Genomic DNA, 10,365 nt, shown 5'->3' on the forward strand with positions numbered 1-10,365 from the left:
TCTAAGTTTTCAGCCAGTTCATCAGCATTCCTTCCAAATGATTCCTTTCTGTTCAACTTTCTATTTTGACGAGAGATTTATCTGAACTTTACTGGCTTCACTTAGTACACTTACTGTGGTGTTTATTATCTTTTGCTAGCGTCATTTTAAGATTAAACAAATAGTGTTTGGGGGAAGATCTAGGGCAAAGAAAACACTCTAATTTCCACAAAGTGTTTCCTGGTTTTGTGGTCTATGAGACAGAAGTTCTGTCTTAGTCACACTGCAAATTCTTTGCATCAGAATACTACATATAATTAAAGTAACTCTAACCTATAAATGTAGGTGAGATAGCTTAATTTGGATGAATTTTATATTATCACTGGGAAACCAAATAATTTATTAAAACCCAGCAAATATCTAGGCTAGATCAAATCTGGCTTGTTTTCACACTAGCATAAACCCTTCCTACAAACCTTTCTGTATCTCAAATAGCCAGAGATCTTTAGATGAACATGGGCATTATATCCGATTCGTACCAGTGGGGTGGGGGAGGGATATTTCAGGAGATGGAATTTTAATTATCGAATCAACTTCAGGACTGGACCAAAAGAGCAACACTCTTACACTGACATGTTGTGACAGGAGATTTCTGATAATGACAGGGTAGGGAACTCATTTTTATGTCTCAGTGAAATAGCTCACAGAAGAGCATGCTACTCCCATAATTATGATAAGCAATAATTACATGATTGAGTTATTAAAGCGGCTTGGTAAGAAGAAACCGACGCTAGGATAGAAAGTAATAGGTGATAAGGGTCTGAGAAAAGCTTCATTTTACATTTAACTTCATTATACACTTAACCCTGATGCAAGATTGAAGGTTTTTTTTAAGCTTGCAATGTTCTGTAGGTTAACAGAAGATGTGCTGTTGGCATAATTATGTCTCACCATCAATCCTAATACCATGACACTAACAGGTAAGTGAGAATGTTGCAGCATTCACATTTACTATAATTGTAGATTTTTGCTTTTAACACAGTAATGATGGCAAATGCCATTTCATAGAATTCAGCATTATCCCCAAACTAATGCCACTGTCTTGAAAAGGCCAGGGGTAGAATTTATTAATAGCACAAAAAAATAATTGTTTCTTTCCTTTTATTAAAATGTGGTGTCACTTGGTTACAGTTAATTAATATGTTAATAAAACTTGATTTGGAAAAGGAGCAAGAATCTATTTTTAATTCAATGGGAATTTATTGAGAAGTTACTTTGTTTCAATTGTATCTAGGAATAAATTGACAGACATAAATAAACAGCATGTTCACACCAATCACCTTGAAGTCAAATATTTGCTCTGTGGGATAGGACAAGTTATTTAACCAATCTAAGTTTTAATTTCTCTGCAAGTTAACTATTAAATTACCATGTACATTTCAAGTAATATGATAAGAGAAACAGTGCTGTTAGGACACATGATTTTTCTTCTGTTGTCCCACTCTTAGACCAACCTTTTCTTTTGTTTTCTATTCTTCTCTCTCTCTCTCTCTCTGTTTGCTATGATGTTTGCTTGGCACATAAGATACCCAGAATAGCCAAAAGACAGCTCTCACTTTCAATTCATTGGGCCTCTGGTTGAGATATCCTACCTCTGTTTCCTAGATGTTCTGAATCTACTAAGCCCAAGCATGAGGGCAATAAACACAATTCTTCAACTAGATATTGTGTGTATTGATAAGAATGGACCACACATTACTATTTTCCTTGATTCTTACACCTGTACAATTTGAGGTACAGGTACAATATTAGCTATTGTTATAAGACATGTTGATAAGGTGTCCAGTAGGTACCCCAACCCTCAGAATGTTGTCTCCAGGTAGGGAAGAAATTGAGTTTTCATCGGGACACTGAATCTTTCTATGAGGCTAGCTGCTGCTGGGCAATGGGACTCCTTATTAAATTGGTAGCTTCCATTTGCATGAATCCACTGTCACATTTTTTCATAATAAAATACATGTGGATTATCACACCCATAGATAAGGCATTGTTTAAGTTCAAATTGATGATCCTGGCAGGTCAGACAGAGACTAAATGACTCTGCCTAAACCCATGACTAAAAATGTGATTCTTCCCATGAGCTCAAAGCACTGCTCTTTCCAAGACCAAGGAATTTCATGTAATCTGCCAGGTGGTAATTTGCTGAAGCCCCTTGAGTACATTGATAAATGAACTTCCTGAGATGGGAAAAGATCCCAGATTTCTAGTTATTTCTAATTTCCATGGTGTTGCCATGCTACCAATATGATATCATGAAAAATAAAGCTGAGAAGAAGTGTACTAATGACTGATGAGATCTGCTAGGAATTCCAGAACAACAGTGCTCTTTAAAGTTTGTATATCCAAGTTATGACTGTAACTGTATCAACCATAGTGAATAAAATATTACTTTTAGTCCATCCCTGTAATCCTTAAATACATAATCAACCAATTCCAGAATCTGTTTTGAGGATCACTTTCCTTATAACAATGAAAGTATCCAGAAGCATAAATAATGATGTTTAGGGCAAATAAGAGATACTAAGCGCATAGAGAAACCATAATTACCCTCAATATATTAATAGTAGTGATAGATTTAGTATCAGAATCTGAACATTACAACTCTAACTCATGTCATCTAAAGTGTCCTTTATGTTATCAATGCTCTAAAAAATTACTAGTAAATTAACAATCCTTGATATGTATATGAAGATATATATATATATATACACACACATGGATTCATATATATATGGGCATATATATATATATTATATGCATATTATATATGTATTTAAAAGCGATATAACCAACTTGCAGACATTCCAGTTCACAGTCACATCTATGCTATATAAGCATGATGTTTCCATATTCTCAAAATATTTTACATCCTGTGTTAAGTGCTTGAATGCCAGATGGATAGGAACACATTTGTAGCTCTACTGATTATTCCAATGTTGCTTATTTGGAAACATGAAAAATGAATGTACTGTGGATATAATAGTAGAAAGGTTGCAAATGGATGACATAAGTTAGGAAATTAAAATAGTATTAACATATCTGGACCACAAAAAAGTGATATGCCCAGCAGTTTAAACTGGCAAGTTGGTAACTCTAAGATTGTTTGCAAAATCTAGTATTGTTTCTGTAAAAATGAATTATTACAAAAAGTATCTATTTGTAAAGTTGTAGTCCTGACTGATAAATTTACCTAAATAAATATAAATATATATGTAACACCCTTAATTTGTTTTAAGCTCTGTACAAAATTATGGAATGCCCTTCTGTGGCCCACACTACATTTTTATTAATCATGTCTCATAAGATTAAAAAGAAAAAATAAGACCAAGAAAGACCCAAATTAATCTAGTAGGTTAATAGAGGCTCTTATTCCATTTTAAAGGCAAATTTTAAACAATACTTAAGAAGCAACCGTCTTTCTTTCTGCTCTCTCTGCATTGTGAAGTTTCAATTGAATAATCTGTCTTAAGTTGTAGGCTGTGAATTGCATGTTCATTTTAGAGACAGTTGACAGAGTCGAAGTGCCTGCAGCCAATAGCTGAAACTCCATAGGGAACTAAAAAGATAAAGGAGTGACCTGAGCTGTTAATTACTTTCATGGGGGCAGAGGACAGAGGGCAGAGTTTGCAGTTGATAACAGAAGCTTTTCCCAGACTTTCCAGAACTTAATCCCATTAGCTGAGACCTTGCCAAGGCAAATATTATTGGATCTAAGAAGGTAAAGACATTTCTCACAGTATTACAAGAGCAGACACAGAATAGGAAAAGACTGCAAATTATCTAAACAATGATACAGGATTTACATGTTTTCGGTTTCTCCTTAGTTCAAGAATTATGAATTTGAAAGTAGTGCTGACTTCCCGCACTTGAAAACATAAGTAACACATTTATTGTCAATTCTGTCTTAGTGAAACAAAAACAAACAAAAAACAGACAATATTTTGGGGTATTACTTGTGTAGTTGGAGTGCTATTTACAAGTTTAAGCTTTCCCATAACATAGGGTAAAATACAGTTTCCACTGTAATAAGTTTAAAATGTGTTTAGTCGCTGAGTCTTGTCTGACTCTTTTGTGACCCCATGGACTCCAGCACACCAGGCTTCTCTGTCCAGGCAAGAATACTGGAATGAGTTGCTATTTCCTTCTCCAGGGGATCTTCCCAACCCAGAGGTCAAACACCCATCTCCTGCATTGACAGGTGGATTCTTTACCATTGAGCCACCAGGGAAGATCAATTTTAAAATAGGGGGATGCAATTTTTTCATGTTAAAAGAAAAAAAAAAAAAAACTCTGAAAATACAGTTTTTTTACTATGTGATTTCTTGATTAGTTTTCATGAAATTTTATGTCACTGTATTATATGTGGTAATTTCAAATGTGAATCACTTTGACAGAAGGAATAACTAACTTGATTAGCATTTATTTTGCTGGAAAAAGGAATATAGAAGCAAGAACTGTGATGATTGACATGTGAACAATGTAGTTTCAAAAACATATGAATTTATGTTTGGAAAGAAAGAAAACTACCATTTTTTACTAAAATTTTTTAAAAGCAATGAGGATGAATCATGTAATTCATATATTCTGTATTTATAATTTGATACTGCTTTCAAGAAAGAGAAAGTTTTTTGGGAAATTCACATTTTGCTTTATACTTGAAGCCTGAGGTATAAATAGCAGGTTCATTTTGAGCCATGAATGGGATATAAATGTTCTGTATATGTTCTATATATGTGTCTATGTATATATGTTCACTTTTATTATTTCAGTGTTAGTGATGAGCAGAAATAGTTGCATAAGGCAGAGTATGAATATTCCCGTTTGATTTCCAACAGTAAATAATTTGTTGTTTAAAAATATATGCTACTGTTCCTGGAACTACAGGCTGTTTAGGAAATGAAAAGAAAATGAAACAAACCATTATTGCAATGGGTTTTCATGATAGCTGTGCTAATAAATTATTCTTTTATTCATGTTATGTTTTCCAGTTTCCATTTCCATGTCCTCTTCATTCATTTACATTCTTCTGTACTAAGAAAGCAATTGGACGAAAATGGTCAACAAATACCTATTGTACTTGCTCCCAATCATCTACTTAATGTGTTTCTTATTTTCTTATGTAACTCTTATGCTCAGAAACTCTGCTTTAAGCATTATGACTGTGTTTGCATTACTTTAAGACATTCTTCCTGATATTTACGACTCAGTATCACTTTTATATCATTTTAAGCTAGTCATTTGACATTATCAACCTAATGTTGAGCAACTTCAGTGAACATAACACTTTGCTAGGAGATGGAATGAACCAGTTATCTGGTTCAGTTAGATCAATGTTCTCACTGTTCCCAAGTGATTACAATATATTCCTTTTTATTTTGCCAACAAATACTCTGTTTCCTTCTTCCTTTACATCTGAAAATCTCAAGTCCTCTTGTCACTATAAAGTTTTCCCTAACTTGAGCCCAAACTCTTTTCCTCCTCTTAGCATAATATTTATATTATACAACTTGACTCTTGCTCATATACATTTATCTGGTTCTTTTTTCCTATGCAAGCAATAAGTTTTCATTAACTAGTTTAATGAATCTACCAGCTCATATTCGTTATGGTGTAAATTCATTGCGTTAGTTAGCACTTTTTGATAAAAGAACACTATAGCTAACTAAACCAATAGATTATAATCTCTGAGATCAAGAAGCTTATAATTTAGGAGTGGATAATTAAACATTATTCTCCTTATTGCCAGAAAGCTGAAAAGTGAGCACATGGAAGGTATGAAGTAAATTGTAGTGATATTTTCATAATTAAAACAAAACAAGTATAAAGGTTTACATTTGAGTGTTGTTATTGTTTTTCAGTCACTAAGTTGTAACCAACTTTTTGCAACCCCATGGACTGTAGCAAGCCAAGGACAGGCTTCCCTGTCCTTCACCATCTCCCAGAATTTCCTCGAACTCATGTCCATTGTGTAGGCAATGCCATCCACCCATCTCAGCCTCTGCTGCCCCCTTCTCCTTTTGCCTTCAGTCTTATCATCAGGGTCTTTTCCAACGAGTGGGCTCTTCACATCAGATGGCCAAAGTATTTGAATATAAAAGAATATAAAAACATACCACATGGGCAAAATATTTTGGTTCTTGGCATTAGAGATGTATTTAGTTATAAAAATAACATCTATGTGGTTTATATCTACAGTTTCTGAAACCCTCAGACAGAAATTTGATTTGGTTTGTAATGTTGTCTTTGGGCATCTCAGTACAAGGGTGTTAGAAAGGGCTTACGATAGGGTTTGAGTTGTGATAGGATTTGGGTTTTGGTTGGGTGATTTGGGGACTGGCCCAAGGAAGCAAGGGTTTTGCATTGAGTAGGCTGCTCTTAGGCCGCAAGGATAAGTCTAACGGAGTATCTCAATAAATCTTACCCCTAGAAAGGACAGACTAGACTGAAATTAAATTATAACTGATAAGGATGTATCAGTTAATCATTCATATTATCCCTGGGAGGAACCATTTCGTATTTTGTATCCTGGAAAATATTTATATTTTATTTGCATTCAGACATGATTACAGAGTGCTCTAGTTTTTGTCTTGATCCTTCATGGTCACAGAAAGGTTTTTTTTTAATGTTGATATTCTGTGGAATTGTTTTAGGAGAACAACAAAGCCTAGCTGAAGTTCCAGCTGGCTCCTGGATATAAGGGACTGCTTTTTTCTTTCTCAATAATGCAGTTTAAAAGAATAATCATTTTTATTGATAGAAAATTTTCTTGATAAATGCTGCACATGAAACTCCAGTATGCTCAGGAGTAAATTAGGCTTTATCTTTGAGGTAGAGATAGAAGGTAAATTTGGATGTGAGAAACAGAGGCATTTATTTGAATGTACAATGTATATATACAATATATATTCATATATAAAATTCACAAATAGTTGTTATGTAAATGTTTAAACTATAATTTTCTTTTGTTTTTGTTAAGCACTGGGTAAAAGTGAGAAATTCTTTATAATTTTAAAGACCTTATAATATAATTCTATATTCAAAAATCTTTCTTTCATGTAGCCTCTTAGATGAATTCATTCATGATATGAAAACAATCAGTGATTGATTCAACAGACAAAAATTTAACACTTTTGTTTTAGTGGTATCTTATAAATTAGCCATAGAAAATAAATTATTTCCTAAAGGCATCTTGTTATTTTGATGCTTGCAATTAAGCCTGGTATTGTATTTGTGCAGTCTAGGTTATTATTCTGACATTTGGAATGAGAAAACTAAGGCAGAAAGCTGTTATATATTTTGCCTTAAGATGCAATGATCCAACAACAATCTATTATTGATTTGTTTTATATGCTCAGACCTTTTTTACAGTTTCAGTTATTAAAAGAGAAAGACATTTCCAAAACATCACCATCACAAACAACCAGCCCAATCGGTATGATAGAAAAATAACTCTGTACCCATAGAACCAAAAATAAATATAATTTTCTTGTTTAACATTCATATATGTACAAAAACACAATATACATATTTAAAATTTAATTATCAAAATTGTGTATTTCCTTTGAAAGGACATATATACTTTTACAACTTGATGCTGTTCATTATATATGTGTGTTGTACTTGAAATCTTAGAAATGATTGCATTTTTTGGACATAATGATTTGACAAATAATATTTTCACATTTTTTTCAGTACATGTAGAAATATATTTTGTTAATGACTCTTATGCAATACCATGTACCCTGTGTCCTCAAAAGGGTTGACTTTAAAATCAACAGTGTATTGTTTTAAAATAAAAGCATTTAGGATGAAAAGAATCATTTTAACTTTGGAAAAATTCTAGAATTTTAATCATTTATGTGTTTTCTAATTTCTAAAATTTTTCAATTAAGCATCCATGCTCTAAAATATGCCAATACTATTAACATTCTATGTGTTGTGTGGGCCAGAGAACTTTAACATAGCACATTTTGAATACTTCAGTAGTTTTGTTGATGTTGTTTGCTGGTTTGATTTTTGTTGTTGTGTAGTTACAGTATGTCATTGCTCTTCAATAATAGTTTAGTATTCCATTTCTTTGGCAAATGATTGAAGGCAAAAAAAAAAAAAAAAAGGGGTGGCAGAGAAAGAGATGATTAGATAGCATCACAGATTCAATGCACATGAATTTGAGCAGACTCTGGGATATAGTGCAAGTCAGGGGAGCCTGGTGCGTTGCAGTCTATGGGGTTGTGAAGAATTGGACATGGCTTAGTGACTGAAAAATGACAATAACAAATGCCTTTTCTTTGTGATGAGTCTTCTAGTTTCTGTCTTCCCAATATTTTTGCTAATGGCATTCAAGAAGTAGTAAAATTGCATTTCAGGATTTTGTTTTTTCTATATACACTTAGAAAAATTGGCTCTAGCAAACATTTTCAGATGTCCAATCCAGAAGAAGCTGTAGGCTTTTTAAGGCAGAGATAGTCTTTCAGACAGATTGGGTGGATTATTCTATATATGTCAACTTGATCCTGTTGGTTGAATAGATATTTCTGATTATTTATATCCTGATGATTCTTGGTGAAATGGTTACACTCTTAAACATAAGTCTTAGGAATTTTTTTTTTTTTTTGGACCTGTATCCCTAGGCAAGGAAAACCAATGGCACTAATTAAACTTAAAAGATTTTTCATAGCAAAGGAAGCCATTGACAAAATGAAAAGACAGCTTACTGAATGGATGAAAATATTTGCAAATGATACTACTGATAAGGGGTTTAATGTCCAAACTATATAAACAGTTGATACAATCCACTCTCAGAAAAACCCCAACAACCTGGTTAAAAAATGTTCAAAGGACCTGAATTAACATTTTTCTGAAGAAAACACAGATAGCCAATGGGACATGTAAAGATGCTCAGCATTGCTAATTAGAGAAATGCAAATAAAAGTCACAAGAGATATCGCCTAACATCTGTCAGAATGACCATCATTAAAAAAACACAAATAAACGTTGGCAAAGATGTGAAGAAAAGCGGACCCTTTGGTACTGTCAGTGGGAATGAAATTGGTGCTGTTGCTGGGGAAAACAGTATGAAGGTATCTCAAAAAAAAAACAAAAGAATTACCACGTGTCCCAGTCATTCCACTACTGGGTATATATCTGACGAAAATGAAAACATTCATTCAAAAAGATATGAGTAGTCTAATGCTCATAGCAGCATTATTTAATGTAACCAATATAAAAATCAACTTGTGTCTATCAACAGATGAATGGGTAATGATATGTGAGATAAACACACACACACTGCAAGTTAGACATAGAGGGATTAATTTTGTCATTTGTAACAACATGGATGGACCTGTAGGGGTATTATACTTAGTGAAGTAGGTCAGACAGAAAAAAGACAAATACTGTGTTGTCACTTGTATGTGAAATTTAAAAAATAAAACAAATGAATAAATATTACAAAACAGAAACAGACATAGATATGGAGAACAAACTAGATATGGTTACCAGTGGGGAGAGGTTTGGAAGACGAGGCCATATAAAAGAATGGGATTAAGAGGTATAAACTACTAGCTATAAAATAAATAAGATACAAGGATATAATGTGTAGCACAGGAATAGATCCAATACTTCATAATAAATTAATGGATTAGAATTTATAAAAATATCAATCATACTTCAAATTGATACAATATGTTGAATCTGCTATACAACATTAAAAGAAGTTTAGAAAGACACAAAAAAGTAGAATTAGAACTGTCATAATTCTGTTTAACAGAATTCTTACATAGTTATATACTCATTTTATTTTAGTTTTTTATCAAAAATAGTTTATTAAAATATTTAGAATATATATTATATTATATTCACTCTGGTGGCTCAGACGGTAAAGCGTCTGTCTGTAATGCAGAAGGCCCAGGTTCGATCCCTGGGTCGGGAAGATCCCCTGGAGAAGGAAATGGCAGCCCACTACAGTATTCTTGCCTGGAAAATCCCATGGATCTCGGAGCCTGGTAGGCAACCGTCCATGGGGTGGCAAAGAGTCAGACACGACTGAGCGACTTCACATTAGCATTGCTGCTGCTGCTGCTAAGTCGCTTCAGTCGTGTCCGACTCTGTGCGACCCCATAGATGGCAGCCCACCAGGCTCCGTCATCCCTGGGATTCTCCAAGCAAGAACACTGGAGTGGGTTGCCATTTCCTTCTCCAATGAAGGAAAGTGAAAAGTGAAAGTGAAGTTGCTCAGTCGTGTCCGACTCTTAGCGACCCCATAGAATTACATTATTACAATTAATGAAATATGTCTCAATTGCTATACATGATGGAGTGATTATA

The sequence above is a fragment of the Bison bison genome, unplaced genomic scaffold (genome assembly GCF_000754665.1).
Source record: "Bison bison bison isolate TAMUID 2011002044 unplaced genomic scaffold, Bison_UMD1.0 scf7180017864325, whole genome shotgun sequence".
Taxonomy (NCBI): Eukaryota; Metazoa; Chordata; class Mammalia; order Artiodactyla; family Bovidae; genus Bison; species Bison bison.